Source organism: Delphinus delphis, chromosome 2, assembly GCF_949987515.2.
Source record: "Delphinus delphis chromosome 2, mDelDel1.2, whole genome shotgun sequence".
Taxonomy (NCBI): domain Eukaryota; kingdom Metazoa; phylum Chordata; class Mammalia; order Artiodactyla; family Delphinidae; genus Delphinus; species Delphinus delphis.
Window position 1 is genome coordinate 66,651,425 of NC_082684.1, and position 7,120 is coordinate 66,658,544.

A 7,120-nucleotide genomic window follows, 5' to 3' on the forward strand; every position below is an offset into this window, starting at 1 on the left:
CTAAAAGATGAATATGGCATAATATTGCCTTAAAATATACTTTTCTTAATGTTGCTAATTCTCAATGATAAATATATGCCATAAAAATTAGAAGAGGAAATGGAAAAGTCATTTTAACATATAAAAGATAGCTAAGTAAACAATGTTAACACCTGTAGGAGAGTCAATCATATTCCATGTTTTCTTTGACCAAGGTCTGTACCACATAAGCACACTATCTTAAGGGTGAAAGGAATGCTAAAGTCATCATTCCTATGAATTAGTCTTTATTGAAGCATATCTTGGTAAGATTCAGGATAAACTGTTAGGATGGAGATTTTGTTTTGTTTTTTACCATATTCCTAGCACTCAGATCAGTGCCTGACACACAGTGGGTGCTCAAGTATTTGATGACTGAATGAATCAATCTCCAGACTCGGATCCCAAACCACTGGACAATCTGGAAGTCATATTCGCAGTCACAATTAACAAAATCACACACTATTATGGGTCCATAGGTTTAGCACAGCAGAATATTCTAATATAAAAAGTCCAGTATTTTTTCCAAGATCTTTAGTCTGCTCATTAACAAATTATGGGTTTATAAACATTAAGCCTGAAGGGTACCTTCCAGAAGGGTCTCAGTAGGCAGTACTCTTGAGATCTCCCCAAAACCTACTCAGCAAAGGTAATTCTGCTTTTATCCATTTTTATCTTTTGATATTTCAAGGATTTATTGTTTGAAAAAGTTTCATTGCAGAAAATATTTGAAAAGCAATGATGTAAACTACTCCCTAGATAAACTGCCTATCCTGTTTTTAATCCACACTTTCCTCTAACAACATGTTGCCTCTGAGGACATGGTGTCAAAGTTATTCTAAACTCTTCCTAGTCCATTTCCTTATTCTGTGATGAAAACAGAAGAACCAACAGTAACCTCATTTACATCAACCTATGTAAGCAACCCATTAAGTACATACTGTGCTTAGCTACTATTTGCTTAGCTTTATGTCAGAAGTTTTGAGGGTACAAAGGTATGTACAGGGAAGTCCACTAAGCCAGGCTATGAATATGCTCCCTTCCAGGGTCTGAGTCCTTTCTTCTCACTTTGAAGAACTGAAAAGCAGGGGGAAAGGGCATAATTTAACGTTTGTTATTGTAATGCTACACAGGAGGGAAAACAAACTGTATTAAGTTTAACAATATTCTTAATTATGGGAACATTAGGTGGTCAAATAAGAATCTCAAAAAGGGGTATAGACTAAAAAGGAGGTATGGATTTTTTTTAAAAGGCTGAAAAACACTTTCCCCACTATTTTTAAGAAGCTTTATATATAGTACCATAGCTGAGGAGTCATAGGCAGTGTGCTATACTATGGAACTGATAAATGTAACAGGGATTCAAAGAAATGAAAAATCAGTACATATTGGTATAGGTCAGGGCTTGGAAAACTTTTTCTGTAAAAGGCCAGACAGTAAATATTACAGCCATAGACAATACTTACAAAAATGATCACTGGTTATTTATGGACAATGAAATTTGAATTCCATATAATTTTCACATATATCAAAATATTATTCTTTTAACTGTTTCCTCAACCATTTCAAAATGTAAAAAGCCATTAAATGAAAACAGGCAGCAGGCTGGATTTGGCCCAGAGGCTATAATCTGCAGACCCCTGCAACAGATTAAAGGATCTGAGTAAACTCTGAAAACAGACTGGATTTGGATTTTAAAAAGAAGTCCTTCCTGGTGTGTGATTAGGGTGGAGTGGTTGAGCACAGCTGCCATGTTGGAAAGTAGAAACTTATTTCTTATTTATTTCTGAAGATATAAGATCTATGGAAGGTCTTCAAGGGCAAACGTGAGTTAGACTTTGTAATGAGCAATAAGAAGCCATTCCAGATTAGACGTAGAATACAAAACTGGATTTGGTAGGGCACAATGCCCAAGAGATGTACATATACTAGAGGCTTGAAAGCACCTGAACTATCACAGAACTGAAAACAGCAGTCCAAGACAAAGATCTTGGTGACTGGCTGCTAGATAAAAGAAATAAAAACAAATGAGTCAATGTTTCTTAAAGAAAAACTAATCAGTCCCAGCAACAGATGGTGCTATCACTTGAGTTTCAGGTAACAGTATTACCAAGACAAATGAAAATACAGAAATGAAATGAGGCAAAGTCAAGATCAGTAACATCAATTTCAAGATCATAAACTTTAGAAAATTATTTAAGAGGCCATTTGATTTAATACTCTTTTTAACAAGTATCCAAAGAGTTACAAACTTACAGAGAAGAGTAGAAATCTGGATCTCAGTTTCCCAGATCATAGGAATGTTAATTTTCTACCTTCTCTTTAGTAATCAACCAAAGTAAAAATAAAGGAGCAAATAAAAAGAGATACATTATCCTGACTCTGGAAAAGCAAGTATAGAAAGAAACGTAAAATACTGGATCACAATATTGGATCACTAGGAAGAAAAAAAACAAACTATATACCTTAACAGAAGCCAAAGAATGAGTTTTCCAAGGCTGTTTGACAATGCCAAATATAATAACAAGGACAGTGATGAAGATGTAATTTGTTTATTTCCCGATTACTCCTCCTATTAACCTTGTGTTAACACTTTTCCCCAATCCTTCAATTTGGCTCACAACATACAAACTGATGCTCTTACATTTTTACCTTATATTTTCTCCTCACCTGTCAATTTATCCACACTTCCCCTGTGCTTTGGGTCCACAGTGTCATTAACTTAAATGTTTTTCTCACTCATTCCAATCCTAGGCAACTTGCAAATGACATCTCCTTTATCTAAATTCCTTTACACCAATTTTTAAATCAATAGGTACTACCTTGTATATGGCTCTTCTACTCTACTTCTAACTGGCATTTAACTATTCCTAAATTGTCAAGCTCACTCCCCACCAAAGCTTTTAAGGGAGCAATATTTTATATTTCCTTGTATCACTCACAGTGCCTAGTTGCTCAATAAAATACTGGTCAGGGATAATAAAACAGACTAAATCTAATACGAAGATAGAAAAATAAAAATTCACCTTTCCATTAACTCTTCATGATGAAAAGCTTGAGAGTCTAACCAAATGGAACGTACCAGTCATATTTTAACCCTAAAACTACAAAGTTATGCATAATTTTTTCCCAACAGTCTAATTCTAAGGAGTAAAACACACAGACATGACCAAATATTAACAGCCTACTTTATCTGACTGCAAATCTAAGGAATTGTGGACAGTCAACCTCCAAAATACAGTGAAAAAACAAAAACCTTTTTTGTCTCTCTTACATTCAAACTCCTATTTGCAGTCAAAACATCCAAATTCAAATGCTTCTTCTGTAAAGGTTTCCCAAAGAGGCCCTGACAGAAACAGTGGTTCTCTTTTCCGCATCTCTTAGTACTTGTAACTATTTATTCCTGGTAAAGTTACTACTAACTTATCTTGGTACCCCCAAGGCCAGGCATATAATAAGTGCCAAAAAAGATAATCTGAACTAATGAATACAAATTGGAGGCTTTCAAAAAATTCCTAATGCAGATGATTTCTTTTTTCAAAGGAATTTTTATATTTAAGTATTGATACAATACACTTAATAGACAAAAATAAAGGCTGCCCTGGTTTTGAAGGGTGGGGTATCAGAGGAAGTCTCAAGACATCCAGCAAAAATCCATAAGGGATCCAAGGAACAGAATTTGAAAACCAATTAAAGTTCATACTTAAAATTCTTAGTACTGAACTATTTTTTCTTAATTTTCCGAGTTTGAGAAAATTATCAACAACCTTCATGTAAACAAATAGGAGCTTGATTACTCAAGTCACCAAATAATGGATCACTTCATAAAGTTTCTTCACAGTTCTTTAAAAAGCCGAATTCCCTTGGTGTACTTCAAATGTATTTTACAAACATCCTTTAGGAACATAAGACATTACTAAAACAGAACACTATACAGCGTTTCTTGAGTGAACTATATTACCTGTATCCTTCCTTGGTGGGCAAAGAAACAATTAGCCCAAATAAAGTTTTAAAAATAATATCTATGGAAACTGAAATTGTGAAAATTAAAGCATTCTGTAGTTATCAAGAAAATCTCTATTATGCCATTTCATATTTAAGAAGTGAATACAAAAGGCAACACTTACCTTAAGTCCTGCTAATGATGAAAAAGTAAAAGTTTAGTAAGCTCTTCTTGAGAAATAATTTTTTCAATTTAAAAGTGAGTTACAAAACTATTATTCTAAGCTGTGCCACAACTTCAATTCCAAAAAAAGAATGCAAGTACAGTATTTTATTCCTTAAAAAATCTTAACTTTCAAGGTCAAAATAATTTTCTCCGAAAGAGCAAGTGTGCAGATTTAAATCTGCCTTTCAAACATAAAAAGATGGGGGTGGGGGCATGGTTTGAAAACATTTAGGATAAGTACCATGTGACAGAAGTAAGATATTAATTTTGCAATATAATTTCTAAATGGCTAATTTAAATGTGGGGGAGGGGTGCTAAAAAATTGATAAAGATATCAGATTCTGTGACAATTCTTTCTCATATCAAAGTGTAACACACCCCATTCCCCAGGGTGTGTTAACAATATTAACGTACAAAGAATGGTAAAATAAGACATGCTGAGGTGGGTTAAAAAAAAATGTAGCCTACACATGACAACCAAATCGACTGTTATCTAGTCACCTGTATTGCTCTAATTTTTGCTTTAAGTCCATCTGATCAATAGTGCTATTTCTTGAAAGTTAAATGCACAGGTATTCCCAGCTTTTCAGTCATGTATGTTTAGTCATATGCTCCAAGGCCTATAAAAGTTTTTGGTGATCTGCATTTACCAGCCTCTTCCTCTGATCTATTGATACTACAGATACAAGAAATGTGAGTCAATTACAAAGAACACATTAAAAAGCCAAAAATGAGAAAGCAATTTAAAATGGAAGCAAAACCTTAATCTGGAAACTGTCTAGCAGGTTACCTATATGGTCAGTATGTCTATCTAAAAATACTAAGAGTACAGTTTTATCACATTAAAGTCAAATAAACTGGAATTGACAGCAAAACACTTCCAAACACAATTTATTAACGTATCTTACTTAACTAAATATTTTTCTTAAGAGTTGAATCTAGATCACATTTTTGTTAAAAGAACCATCTTAAATGGAGACTTAGAGAAATATGCCCTGAAATGAAGGAGAACAGCAATGTAAATAAACACTCCCTAATATACTATTCAAATTGAATACTGGTTTTGGATTTAAGTGGAGTCGACAAACCCCGCCCCCCCAACACCTGTAGAAGACAGCATAAGCAAAAATCAGTAAATATAGCGATGCATTTCACTGTTTTATACCTGAACACTTTTTAAAGAATGATGTCGTTTCCTACCAATCACAAAGGCAAATGCAAATTATCGTTGGGAATTTAAAGTTAAAAACGCGCGTACACACCATCTGCATGCCTATTTTGGCCTAAATTTAGAACATTTAAATTCCCATATATTCAGCATGGGCCCAGACTGGAGCTTCTCCCCTACAACTTTCTCGAAATTTTACTAAACGTCCTGATAGTTTGCCTTGACTTCCGAGCACCTTTCAGCCTCAGCTGCACCCAGAGCGTCCACCTCACTTGCATTTCTAGTAACGCTGGAGAGGGAGGGTGTGAAGGAGTGAGTGTATTTATGTGTGGATAAGTGCGCGCGCGCTCCCGCGCAGCTCCCCACCCCCACCCCGATACTTTTCTTTAGTGGAAACAGGGAGAATCTAGAGGTTATTCTAGCGAGAACTCAGTATCAAAGGCTCACCCAGTCGCAGTCAACCCTTAGGACTCTTGTGTTTTGGTTGCGCAGCGCAACTTCTCATATCCTACCCTGAGCTTTAGGAGCAGACGGGAAATTGGTGAACAGAACCCAGGGAGGAGTGGGGGAGCTAGGGGAAAAAAGTGAAAGGGCCGATCCCCCAGAAAGACGCTCAAGTTTGCAACGAGGATTGTGTCTCCGCGAATATGCGCCCACCCCCTCTCCCCCTTCCAGGTGGAACTCGTTAACAGCAGCCACCCGGGCAACAGACACGGCCACCTTCCTCCCCCACGCACCATCCGAGACCAGAGCAAGTGAGGGCGGCGGGCGAGGTCGGACACCCGGCGGGGCCCGCGCGATCCCCGGCCGCCACCAGGCCTCCGCCGACCCCTGCCCCGTCACCTGTGGAGAAAGCGCCCCCCACCCCCACGGCCTCTCTGCCCTTCACGCCGCCCGTATCCTCCCCGCGGCAACCGCTCCCCGCCCCGGCCTGCAAGGACCGAGCGCGGCGCCAGGCTCCCCTCGGCGGCTGCGGGGCCCCAGCCCCTTGAACTGGTTACAACCGGCGGCGGCGACCGAGCGGGACAGAGGGCAGCGGGCGGCTGGAGGGTCCCCGGCGGGGAGGGGGCGAGCCGGCAGGCCCGAAGGAGCAGGGAGTCGCAAGGTCCTACCTAACACCGTCGGTCTCCTCCATCTCCTCCTCAACGGCAGCGGTCCCGGCGGTGGCGGCGGCAGCGACATTCCTGGGGAGCGCTCCCGCCGCCGCCTCCTCCTCCACTCTCTGCTCGTCTCTCTTCCCCGGCGCGCTCACCGTGCGCCGCGTCCCTTCAGCCACCTCCCCCCGCCCTCCCCAACACACACGCCCCGAAACCTCAAGCCCTACGGCTCCCGCGGCCGGGTAACCCACCCTCCCTCCCTCCCTCCCCGCCACCAGCGGCGGCCCCGTCCCTCCCCCCTTCCCCAGCGCCCGCCGCCGCGCCGGGCTCAGTAATGGCGGCCACTCGGGCTCCCTCGCGCTGACGGATCTCTCCCTCTCTCCCGAACTTTACCTCAGCATCTCTCCCGGCGCGCACCGCCGGAACGCACGCGCGCGCGCGCGCTGCCACACACACGGCCGGGGGCGGAGCGGCGGCGCAGCCTCGACGGGGCGCGCGCGCGCGCAGCCACAGCGCCCTCCCCACAATCCCCCGCCCCCGCCGCCCTCACCTCGCGACGCCTCCCGCGCCGCGAGCCCGGCTGGGCCACGCCCCTGCCCTCGTCTCCCGGGAGCCTGGGAAGGCGCGAGCTCCCGAGAAGGAGGGAGGGAGCGAGCGCGCGGGGCCGCG

The 7,120-nt window shown here is 41.8% G+C and overlaps 1 protein-coding gene across 2 annotated transcripts in view; it reads right to left on the reverse strand.

Annotated features, from left to right (window-relative positions):
* The window catches only part of ARHGAP5 (Rho GTPase activating protein 5), a 75,019-nt gene extending 68,099 nt beyond the window's left edge, over nt 1-6,920 (reverse strand). The window contains exon 1 of one of the 2 annotated variants that reach the window (XM_060004705.1): nt 6,467-6,641. The gene's annotated coding sequence lies outside the window, so the exon portion shown is untranslated. Of the gene's footprint in view, nt 1-6,466; nt 6,642-6,844 lie in introns of those variants that run through there. The other variant, XM_060004704.1, reaches the window with a different exon arrangement.
* Nucleotides 6,921-7,120: the final 200 nt, after the last annotated feature.